Here is a 12,272-nt window from a genome sequence, read left to right as displayed (position 1 = left end):
AAATGTATGTTCAATAAATGCACTCAATACTTGGTCAGGGCTCCTTTTGCATCAATTACTGCATCAATGCGGCGTGGCATGGAGGCGATCAGCCTGTGGCACTGCTGAGGTATTATGGAAGTCCAGGTTGCTTTGATTGCAGCCTTCAGCTCATCTGCATTGTTGGGTCTGGTGTCTCATCTTCCTCTTGACAATACCCCATAGACTCTCTATGGGGTTAAGGTCAGGCGAGTTTGCTGGCCAATCAAGCACAGTGATACTGTTGTTTTTAAACCAGGTATTGGTACTTTTGGCAGTGTGGACAGATGCCAAGTCCTGCTGGAAAATGAAATTTCCATCTCCAAAAAGCTTGTCGGCAGAGGGAAGCATGAAGTGCTCTAAAATTTCCCGATAGACGGCTGCGCTGACTTTGGTCTTGATAAAACACAGTGGACCTACACCAGCAGATGACATGGCTCCCCAAACCATCACTGATTTTGGAGACTTCACACTAGACCTCAAGCAGCTTGGATTGTGTGCCTCTTCACTCTTCCTCCAGACTCTGGGACCTTGATTTCCAAATGAAAATTGGAGCTCTGGGACCTTGTGGAGTGTGTCATTGACTGCCTTCTGGACATCTGTAAAGTCAGCAGTCTTCCCCATGATTGTGGAGCCTACTGAAACAGACTAAGGGACATTTTTAAATGCTTAGGAAGCCTTTGCAAGTGTTTTTTGTTAATTATTTTAATTTACTGAGATAATGACTCTTGTGTTTTCATTGGCTGTAAACCATAATCATCAACATTAACAGAAATAAACACTTGAAATAGATCACTCTGTTTATAATAACTCTATATAATATGAGTATCACTTTTTGTATTAAAGAACTGAAATAAATTTGCTTTTTGATGATATTCTAATTTTGTGAGATGCACATGTATGACCCCAATAAGATCGAAAAACTGGAAGGACCTTTTGGTCAAAAGCCATTACGTTCCAGCAAAAACTAACTTCTTTGAACTAGGTCAGCTGGTTGTTGGGTGTTTTCCCTGCAGTCGCTGTCTTGCCTGCGCCAATGTCCTGCGCTGCAATACTTTTCATACATCAGACGGTGAGAGACAATTCCGTATCGATTATCGGATCTCGTGTGGAAGCACTAATGTCATCTATTACTCCACATGTAGCTGTAAGCTCATATATGTGCGCCTCACATCTAGAGAACTTAGAGTGAGAGTTCGAGAGCACGTGCGGGACATTGGCGCAGCCAAGACGGCGGCCGACTCCTCTTAATTAAAAATGATTCCCCGGCATTGCGGGGCACACCATGATTGTGACCCTAAGACACTCATGGTGAGAGGTATTGACACGATACATATTGGCATTAGGGGAGGCAACGATAGGAAACTTTTGGCCCCACGGGAGGCCAAATGGATCGTCACACTTAATACAATGGCTCCCAATTGATTAAATGAATCTCTAAGCTTCTGCTCCTTTCTGTAATTAGTGATTTTCCTCTTTCCCATTAATACTAACTGTTTACGGTGAGATCTAATTTTGTGACCTGTCTAAATTTACATCCATATTTTAATCCAGTTTTTATAGGTGTTTTTGATCTTGTGTGTTCTATTGATTTTATCTGTTTTTCTTTTGCATGAATCTAGTCTTTCACCGTTGACGCTGTTTTCTGATTGATGGTATACCTGGTATATTGTGACTAGTGATGAGTGAGCATGCTCGTTACTCGAGATTTACAAGCATGCTCGGTTGTTTTCCAAGTATCTTCGGGTGCTTCAAAGGTCACAATTAGTGATGAGCGAGCATGCTTTGTTAACTCTTTCGGCGAGCGTGCTCGCCGAGTATCTTCGGCGTGCTTGGGTGTTATGTTTGAGTCACTCCGTGTGCATGATTTGCAACTGTTTGACAGCTTTAATACATGTGAGGAATGCCTATTTGTCACATGTATTAAAGCTGTCAAACAGTCGAAAAAAATCATGCACACGGAGTTACTCAAACATAACACCTGAGCACGCCGAAGATACTCAGCGAGCACGCTCGCCGAAAGAGTTAACAGAACATGCTTGCTCATCACTAATTGTGACCTTTGAAGAACCAGCTCCTATGACAGCCAGGAAAGTGTTCTCATCTAACCAGCGGCTGCCAAGCATTCACTATCTGGAATCTATACATCTCAAAAGTCTGCATCTAACAAATGCTGGTGTTCCTATACCTATGTAATTGTACTTTTGCAATGTATTGCCTTTATATCCTGTCACTATACCGTATATATACTAGGCCGCTCTTTGTTATTCCATCCCCGTTGTGGTGCGCTTGCACGCTTCATCTCCTGTGATCGCCTGACGCTACCCGGCATCTAGATGTTCGCAGCGCCTGTTCGGGAGCTTCGGCATTCATCTCGCGCTCTTGCACATTTCTATCTGTCCTGTTTTTAAATGTTATCATTATATGTGATTGTCTTCATTGTATTTAATAAAATGTCCTATTGATCATTTATACCATGTACTCCTTTCTCCTCCTTTTTTTTTACTGGTCCACATATTGCAGCAATGTCCCCCAGCCTAGTCTCCATATAGCAGCCTGATCCCCATATAGCAGCCATGTCCCCCAGCCTGCTCCCCATATACAACCCCTGGCAAAAATTATGGAATCACCGGGCTCGGAGGATGTTCATTCAGTTGTTTTAATGTTGTTGAAAAAAAGCAGATCACAGACATGGCACAAAACTAAAGTAATTTCAAATGGCAACTTTATGGCTTTAAGAAACACTAAAAGAAATCAAGATAAAAAATGTGGTACTCAGTAAGGGTAATTTTTTTCAGACCAAGCAGAGGGAAAAAATTATGGAATCACTAAATTCTGAGGAAAAAATTCTGGAATCATGAAAAACAAGCACACAAAAGGACACTCCAATACATCACTAGTATTTTGTTGCACCACCTCTGGCTTTAATAACAGCTTGCAGTCTCTGAGGCATGGACTTAATGAGTGACAAACAGTACTCTTCATCAGTCTGGCTCCAACTTTATCGGATTGCTGTTGCCAGATCAGCTTTGCAGGTTGGAGCCTTGTCATGGACCATTTTCTTCAACTTCCACCAAAGATTTTCAATTGGATTGAGATCCGGACTATTTGCAGGCCATGACATTGACCTTATGTGTCTTCTTTCAAGGAATGTTTTCACAGTTTTTGCTCTCTGGCAGGATGCATTATCATCTTGAAAAATGATGTCATCATCCCCAAACATCCTTTCAATTGGTGGGATAAGAAAACTGTCCAAAATATCAATGTAAACTTGGGCATTTATTGAAGATATAATGACAGCCATCTCCCCAGTGCCTTTACCCATATCATCAATGACTGTGGAAATTTGCATGTTCTCTTCATGCAGTCATCTTTATAAATCTCATTGGAACGGCACCAAACAAAAGTTCCAGCATCATCACCTTGCCCATGCAGATTCGCGATTCATCACTGAATATGACTTTCATCCAGTCATCCACAGTTCCTTAGCCCATTGCAACCTTGTTTTTTTCTGTTTAGGTGTTAATGATGGCTTTTGTTTAGCTTTTCTGTATGTAAATCCCATTTCCTTTAGGCAGTTTCTTACAGTTCGATCACAGACATTGACTCCAGTTTCCTCCCATTCGTTCCTCATTTGTTTTGTTGTGCATTTCCTGTTTGGGAGACATATTGCTTTAAGTTTCCGGTCTTGATGCTTTGATGTCTTCCTTGGTCTACCAGTATGTTTGCCTTTAACAACCTTCCCATGTTGTTTGTATTTGGTCCAGATTTTAGACACAGCTGACTGTGAACAACCAACATCTTTTGCAACATTGCGTGATGATTTACCTTCTTTTAAGAGTTTGATAATCCTCTCCTTTGTTTCAATTGACATCTCTCGTGTTGGAGCCATGATTCATGTCTGTCAGTCCACTTGGTGCAACAGTTCTCCAAGGTGTGATCACTCCTTTTTAGATGCAGACTAACGAGCAGATCTAATTTGATGCAGGTGTTAGTTTTGGAAATTAAAATTTACAGGGTGATTTCCATAATTTTTTCCTTAGAATTGAGTGATTCCATAATTTTTTCCCTCTGCTTTGTCTGAAAAAAATTACCCTTACTGAGTACCACATTTTTTATCTTGATTTCTTTTAGTGTTTCTTAAAACCATAAAGTTACCATTTGAAATTACTTTAGTTTTGTGCCATGTCTGTGATCTGCTTTTTTTCAACAACATTAAGCAACTGAATGAACATCCTCCGAGCCCGGTGATTCCATAATTTTTGCCAGGGGTTGTACACACGTGGTCAAAATTGTTGGTACCCCTCGTTTAATGAAAGAAGAACCCACAATTGTCACAGAAATAACTTGAATCTGACAAAAGTAATAATAACTTTAAAATCTATGAAAATGAACAAATGAAAGTCAGACATTGCTTTTCAACCCTGCTTCCACAGAATTTAAAATAAAATTAAACTCCTGAAATAGGCCTGGACAGAAATGATGGTAACCCTGAAAATAATGTGACAAAAGGGACATGTTAAATCAAGTTGTGTCCACTATTTAGCATCACATGTGTCTACAATCTTGTAATCAGTCAGTGGGCCTGTATATAAGGCTACAGATACTCACTGTGCTGTTTGTTGACATGGTGTGTACCACACTCTACATGGACCCGAGGAAGTAAAGGAAAGAGTTGTCTCAGGAGATTAGAAAGAAAATTATAGACAAGCATGTTAAAGGTAAAGGTTATAAGACCATCTCCAAGCAGCTTGATGTTCCTGTGACTACAGTTGCACATATTATTCAGAAATTTAAGATCCATGGGACTGTAGCCAACCTCCCTGGACGTGGTTGTAGGAGGAAAATTGATGACAAATCAAAGAGATGGATAATACGAATGGTAACAAAAGAGCCCAGGATAACTTCTAAAGAGAGTAAAGGTGAACTTCAAGCTCAAGGAACATCAGTGTCAGATCGCACCATCCGTCGTTGTTTGATTCAAAGTGGACTTCATGGGAGACGATCAAGGAGAACACCATTGTTGAAAAAAGTCATAAAAAAGCCAGACTGGAATCTGCCAAACTACATGTTGACAAGCCACAAAGCTTCTGACAGAATGTCCTATGGACAGATGAGACAAAAATGGAAGTTTTTGGCAAGGCACATCAGCTCTATGTTAACAGACGGAAAAATGAAGCATTTCAAGAAAAGAACACTGTCCCTACTGTGAAACATGGAGGAGGCTCTGTTATGTTCTGGGGCTGCTTTGCTGCATCTGGCACAGAGTGTCTTGAATCTGAGCAGGGTCCAATGAAATCTCAAGACTATCAAGGGATGCTAGAGAGAAATGTGCTGCCCAGTGTCAGAAAGCTTGGTCTCAGTTGCAACAGGATAATGACCCAAAACACACAGCTAAAACACCCAAGAATGGCTAAGAGGAAAACATTGGACTATTCTGAAGTGGCCTTATATGAGCCCTGACCTAAATCCTATTGAGCATCTTTGGAAAGAGCTGAAACATGCCATCTGGAAAAGCCAACCTTCAAACATGAGACAACTGGAGCAGTTTGCTCATGAGGAGTGGGCCAAAATACCTGTTGAGAGGTGCAGAAGTCTCATTGACAGTTACAGGAATCATTTGATTGCCGAGATTGCCTCAAAAGGTTGTTCAACAAAATATTAAGTTAAGAGTACCATCATTTCTGTTCAGGCCTATTTCATGAGTTTAATTTTTTTTTAAATTCTGTGGAAGCAGGGATGAAAAGCAATGTCTGACTTTCATTTTCAGAGATAATTTATTATTACTTTTGACAGATTCAAGTTATTTCTGTGACCATTGTGGGTTTTTCTTTCATTAAACGAGGGGTACCAACAATTTTGACCACGTGTGTAGCAGCCATGTCCCCCAGCTTGGTCCCCATATAGCAGCCATGATCCCCCAGCCTGGTCCCCATGTAGCAGCCATGATCCCTCAGCCTGGTCCCCATATAGCAGCCATGTCCCCCAGCCTGGTCCCCATATAGCAGCCATGATCCCCCAGCCTGGTCCCCATATAGCAGCCATGATCCCCTAGCCTGGTCCCCATATAGCAGCCATGATCCCCTAGCCTGGTCCCCATATAGCAGCCATGATCCCCCAGCCTGGTTCCCATATAGCAGCTATGATCCACCAGCCTGGTCCTCATATTCCAGCCATGATCCACCAGCCTGGTTCCCATATAGCAGCCATGATCCACCAGCCTGGTCCCCATATAGCAGCCATGGTCCCCCAGCCTGGTCCCCATATAGCAACCATGTCCCCCAGCCTGGTCCCCATATAGCAGCCATGTTCCCCCAGCTTGGTCCACATATAGCAGCCATGATCCCCGAGCCTGGTCCCCATATAGCAGCCATGTCCCCCAGCATGGTCCCCATATAGCAGCCATGTCCCCCAGCCTGGTCCCCATATAGCAGCCATGATCCCCTTTGTGCCGCTCTTCACATTAGACATTAAAAAAAATCCTTCTCGCCTGTCCTCCACTCCCTTGGCGAACAGCGTCCTCTTCTTCCACACCCGGGACAGCACTGTGATGTCAGTGACATCATAAGCTGCTGGCACGCTGACGTCAGCTGTTGGCCTTTAATTGGCCGCTGGCTGCTATTGGTATTGCCACGATACATTTCAAATTAATGTGCGCTGAGGACACACATTCAATTGAAGAGAAGCGCTGATGTCGGCGGCCCCCTGGACCGGGCCACATCATTATCGGACCTCACGTGCATGCGAGCTGCATGAAAACAGCCTGGGGATCCGCATGCTGCCTGAGTGTTTGAGACCCCTGGTATACAGCATAGATTGTGTTTATATAGCACATTATCTATCCTATATACAATCTATGTTAGCAAAGCGCGTTGTTTGCTGGGTGATTGGACTGTTTTTGCTGGCATAAATATTATTGATATCTGTAGCATGTCACCCCTTTTAAACAGGTGATATGCAGCAGAAAATATGAGGCTGTCTATGGGGACAGAATGGGCGTATTCTTTCGGTCCACATTATTGTTCGTCAGCCTGTGTACACAGTCGAGTAAATGAGCGACTTGTATATATCCAGTTAGTGAATGTTTAACTGTCTGAAATCAGCAGTGTAAATGCACTCTAAATGTTTATTTGTGGTGGTTTTACCCAAGTCCACACTCTGTCAAAACCAGGTATGTAAAAGGAAACCTGACACGTAGGACAATGCTATTAACCTGCAGATATAGGGATAATCGACAGGTTAATAGTGTTAGGAAGGTGCCTGCCCACCGTACAGAAAAAGTGCTGCTACCCAGAGAAAATTAACTTTCTTCTTCCTGGAGCCGCCGACTTTCAGTGATAGAGGCGTGCAGGCAGGGGTGGATTAAGAGTAGCAAGGGCCCCGGGCAGTTTAGAAGGCGTGGCCCTCCCCCCCTTCCCACACACACACACCTGATGTATCACATGTCACATGATGCCCTGTGATAGATCATGTGAAATTAATTTGGCACAAAATTAATATATTAATTATAATTTTTTTTTAGGCTGTGTGCCCACTATGCTTTTTTTAAGCGTTTCCAAAGCGGCAATTTCGCTGCAGAAACGCTTAAAAAAAGGTCTGCCATGTTCCCCAATGATAATCCGCATGTGCTGTGCACATGCTGCGGAAATTTCCGCTGCGGATTATCATTGCGGGAAAATCCGCAGCACAACCATTTATTTTGCGGAAGCGCGGCTTTTTCGCTGCCATTGACTTGCATTGGAACGCATAATATCCACATCACTATATGTGCACATGCGGATATCATGCGGTTCAATGTGCGGATGGTACCAGGGTCTGGAGAAGAGGAGACTCTCTTCAAGACCGGGGTACCATAGTACCTGTAAAAAAAGAATAAAATAAAAAATAAATATTATACTTACCTTCTGATGGCCCCCGGTGTCTTTATCTGATGCGTCCTGGCTTGCCGGCTGCTCGCGGTAGACTAAAGGACCTGTGGTGACGTCATTTAGTCATGTGACTCATCACGTGACTGCTGACGTCGGCAGGCCATCAGAAGGTAAGTATATATTTATTTTGTATTTTTTACCATTCTTTTACGGTCACACTATATATATCCATGCCGTTTGCATTGATTTAAATAGTGTGACCAAGTTGTCAAGCACTTTCCAAGTGATGCTAAAATCGCTTGGAAAGCGCTTGACAACCCACATGTGAAGAACGCTTCACTTCAGCTTGTCCCTGGCAAGAAAAACGCATGTACAGTCCGCATGCGTTTTTTCTGCCAGGGAGATGCAGAAATGCTCAAAAAAAATCCGGAGCATTTCCGCATCGTGGGTACATAGCCTTACATTAATTGTATGAGTTAATATTGAGCACACGTAGCCATCTATACACAGCAGGAGTCCGCACGTAGCCATCTATACACAGCAGGAGGCCGCATGGTGCCATCTATACACAGCAGGATGCCGCACGTAGCCATCTATACACAGCGGGAGGCCGCACGTAGCCATCTATACACAGCGGGAGGCCACACGTAGCCATCTATACACAGCGGGAGGCCGCACGTAGCCATCTATACACAGCAGGAGGCCACACGGCGACATCTATACAGAGCAGGAGGCCACACGGCGACAACTATACAGAGCAGGAGGCCGCACGTAGCCATCTGTACACAGCAGGGGGCCGCACGGTGCCATCTATACACAGCAGGGAGCCGCACGGTGCCATCTATACACAGCAGGGGGCCGCACGATGCCATCTATACACAGCAGGGGGCCACACGGTGCCATCTATACACAGCAGGGGGCCACACGGTGCCATCTATACACAGCGGGAGGCCGTACGGTGTCATCTATACACAGCGGGAGGCGGCACGTAGCCATCTATACACAGCGGGAGGCCGCACGTAGCCATCTATACACAGCGGGAGGCCGCACGTAGCCATGTATACACAGCGGGAGGCCGCACGTAGCCATGTATACACAACGGGAGGCCGCACGTAGCCATCTATACACAGCGGGAGGCTGCACGTAGCCATCTATACACAGCTGGAGGCCGCACGGCGCCCCTCCAGAGACAGCGGGAGGCCGCACGCAGTCACGCACACACACAAACATATACAGACATATACATACACGCATAAACACATTTGAAACACAAAAATACATATAAACAGACATCACACAATGATATCTGCCTGCACACACACACACACACACACACACTCACTCACCATCCCCCGGCTCGGCTCCAGTCGTCCAGCTTCTCTCCGTTGTAGCAGTGCAGGCCGGGCGCGCACTGCGTGATGTCACACTAGCAGACACTGCCGATCACAGGTCCGTGTCTCCTAGCTGTGACGCGGCCGGGCCAGCAAACAGGGAAGTTAACAGGTGCAGTGCTGGCCCGGCCGAAGAAGAAGCAGCGGCGCACGGTCCGGGGGTCCCCCCGCCATTGTCTGCCGGTATGTGCCGCGGCGCCGCACATATTCTAATGAGGGCAATCTGGCCATGGACCCCCCGGAGCCCCGGGCCCTAGCTCAGACTGCCCTCATTATAATCCGCCTATGCGTCCAGGCGCCGTGCGGAGGAGTACTAGGAGCGGCGGCTGGAAGCACACCCCGGTCTCTGACTGATAGTCGGCTCTGCACTGATGTACTGCTGAGCCGGCTGTCAGTCTAAGTATCGAAGCGTGCTTACGGACGCTGCTTTATGACTATACCTCCATCTTTATGACTGAAAGTCGGCGGTTCCTAGGAAGAAAAAAGTTAATTTTCTCCCACGAGACACGCTTTCAGTACTGTGGCCAACCACTTTGCAAGTGCTATTAACCTGTAGATTAACCCTATATCTGCGACTTTAAAAGAATTGTCTGACGTGACAGGTTCCTTTTAGTAGAATGTATTTTCTACATCTTATTTCCTTACATTATCTCAAAGATTAATCACTTCATAATTTTTTGTCAACGAATAGTAATATTTCTTTCTAATGCATCTGAAGAAATGTCCTCCTTCACTGTAAGGAGATGATGTTTTCCTCTGACCTTCATGTAAACTGTTTTCCTCATAGTGAATACACTGGTTACGTAACAGCCTATGAATGTAAAGAATATTTACATGCATAATCTGTACTTTATATTCTAACTAGTACGTTCCATTGACTCATGCTACTGCATGATTAGCTGCGCCCTCTTGTAAACCTTACCTTTATGTAATTTGGAGATTGCATAATATGCTAGGAAAACACAGTTGATGTTTTTGGCAATTATAGAGGACATTCCCACAGTATCTATTTATCTATTATACAATAATCACAATTATAATATTCTACATTATGCACAATGTCCTACATAATTGTCAATGCAAATGCTGCAGAGCTGATCACAGACTACATTCTTTTTCACATTAAGCAGTACTGTAGAAGTTTGTTCTTTATGCTAAAAAGTAATCAAAAAATACATATACCTTTGTAGATTTAGAATGTCATAGCTCTATACTATATACAACGTCCCTGGTAATACACAGCCTATAAACAAATCTTCAAATAATGCAATATATATATAAATATGTAAAGAGGCCAAAACTAATTCTGCAAGTCCTTTCTGTCATATGTTATGTAATCCTGCCTCAATAAAAACTGCATATAATTATATCTCTGCTTGTCATTCTTCACTCACCTATACTTATGTTGCCGTCTGCAAAAAAGTAATTTAGCTTTCTGGTAGGTAAAGTTGTCTGTTTTACTCCTACACACAACACATTCTTAAGGAGCTGGAAGAACAGACTGCCCACATGTAAGGAAGTAGATGTAGAGAGATGTCATGTGACCACAAAGAGGAAATCCCATTATTACAATATAAAGTTAGCAATGTTATCAGAAGTCGTCTAAATACTTTCCATTGTTGTAGCTACTTTTCTGATTCCAGCATCTGTTTGACTCTGCTTTGCCACACATTGTCTCATTATAGTTCTCCAACACTTCTATGTGGGATAAACAATAGCTATAATTCTCAGGACTGTGACTTGACAATAACTCTGTTGAAAATTAATAGTTTCAGACTTCTCAATTTAATATAAAGGAAAAATAAGGTAAAAAAATCTATCTATCTATAGACATATATATATAAATCTAAATAAAAAATGTAAATGTTTGTTTGTTCAAATTCTTAAATCTCCGAAAGTTCTTCACTGATTGCTTTGAAATTTTGACACAACGTTGCATTCGAATACATGTATGTTTTTATATACCTACTATGTTTTTATATACCTACTATGTTTTTATATACCAGCTGTTGGACGTCAAAGCAACAGCAAGAGGGGGGGTGTTACGAGCTCAGTCCCAGGCTGACTCTCCCTGGCCACCTGGCATTTTCCCCCCTTAGTGACCTCTCATTCATGTGCTCTGCTCCTTTCATGTCCCCCGTGGGTGTTGGGGGGAAGGGGAATGACGAGACAGTCTGTTCGAGGCCGAAAGACGCTGCTGCTCATCACCACCTGCTGTGGCTTCTTCTCCGGCAGGTGAGTCTTATTTCCGACTGTGTAACAACAAGTGGAGGAGGGAGGGAAGGAGAGAGGGAGGCTGCACGGAGAGGCGCAGGCCATGGCCTCTGCTCTGGACGCTGAGCAGTGCCCGAGCCTCGCAGCAGTGGGCGGATAGCGAGCGACTGCAAATGCCACTGTGCCACTGGCGGGAGCGGCGCTGTGATCTGGCCGGTACCGGCCCGGGACATGTCAAGCGGATCACCCCCTCCTCCTCTGCCGCCGCCTGCCTTCATCTCTGCGCCCCCTCCTGTCACATTCCCTCTGTACTAGGGAATTGCATAACCAGCAATCCCTGACATGACCGGCTCCATTGTGACACCTGTGAGCAAGTACCGACCTCTTCAGTGACCTGTGCAGAGTACACATGGACAATTATGTGTTGCATGTTCTAGAGTCGGCAAACCAGACAATCTCTATATCTACACAGACAATGGAACAAAAAAAATATTGTATACCCACAAGCATTTTGAAATTTAATATTTTAGAAACGTGCCCTTTCTCTTTTCTTTCTTTTCCATTTAACCAGACTAAGCCACAGCAACGCGTGGCCGGGTACAGCTAGTAGACAATAAAAATACAGTCATGGCAGAAAGTGCACCCTTGAAATTGTTACAGAAAATGAATCATAGTTCCCAACCGTCCCGTTTTCCGCATGACTGTCCCGCTTTGAGGGCTCAGCTCTGTGTCCCCTCACGGCTCAGCTGTTCTCCTGGCTTCTATATATTCTGGCTGTGCA

The 12,272-nt window shown here is 44.1% G+C and overlaps 1 protein-coding gene across 1 annotated transcript in view; it reads right to left on the bottom strand.

Annotated features, from left to right (window-relative positions):
- Positions 1 to 10,814, bottom strand: part of TICAM2 (TIR domain containing adaptor molecule 2) — a 55,475-nt gene extending 44,661 nt beyond the window's left edge. The window contains exon 1 of the mRNA XM_073677100.1: positions 10,672 to 10,814. The gene's annotated coding sequence lies outside the window, so the exon portion shown is untranslated. The remainder of the gene's footprint in view (positions 1 to 10,671) is intronic.
- Between the last annotated feature and the right edge of the window lie 1,458 nt (positions 10,815 to 12,272).

The sequence above is a fragment of the Phyllobates terribilis genome, unplaced genomic scaffold, assembly GCF_046119375.1.
Source record: "Phyllobates terribilis strain yellow unplaced genomic scaffold, ASM4611937v1 Scaffold_1__5_contigs__length_1240528914, whole genome shotgun sequence".
Classification (NCBI taxonomy): Eukaryota; Metazoa; Chordata; class Amphibia; order Anura; family Dendrobatidae; genus Phyllobates; species Phyllobates terribilis.
Note: the sequence above shows the minus strand (reverse complement) of the source record. Positions and strands in the feature narration are given on the sequence as shown.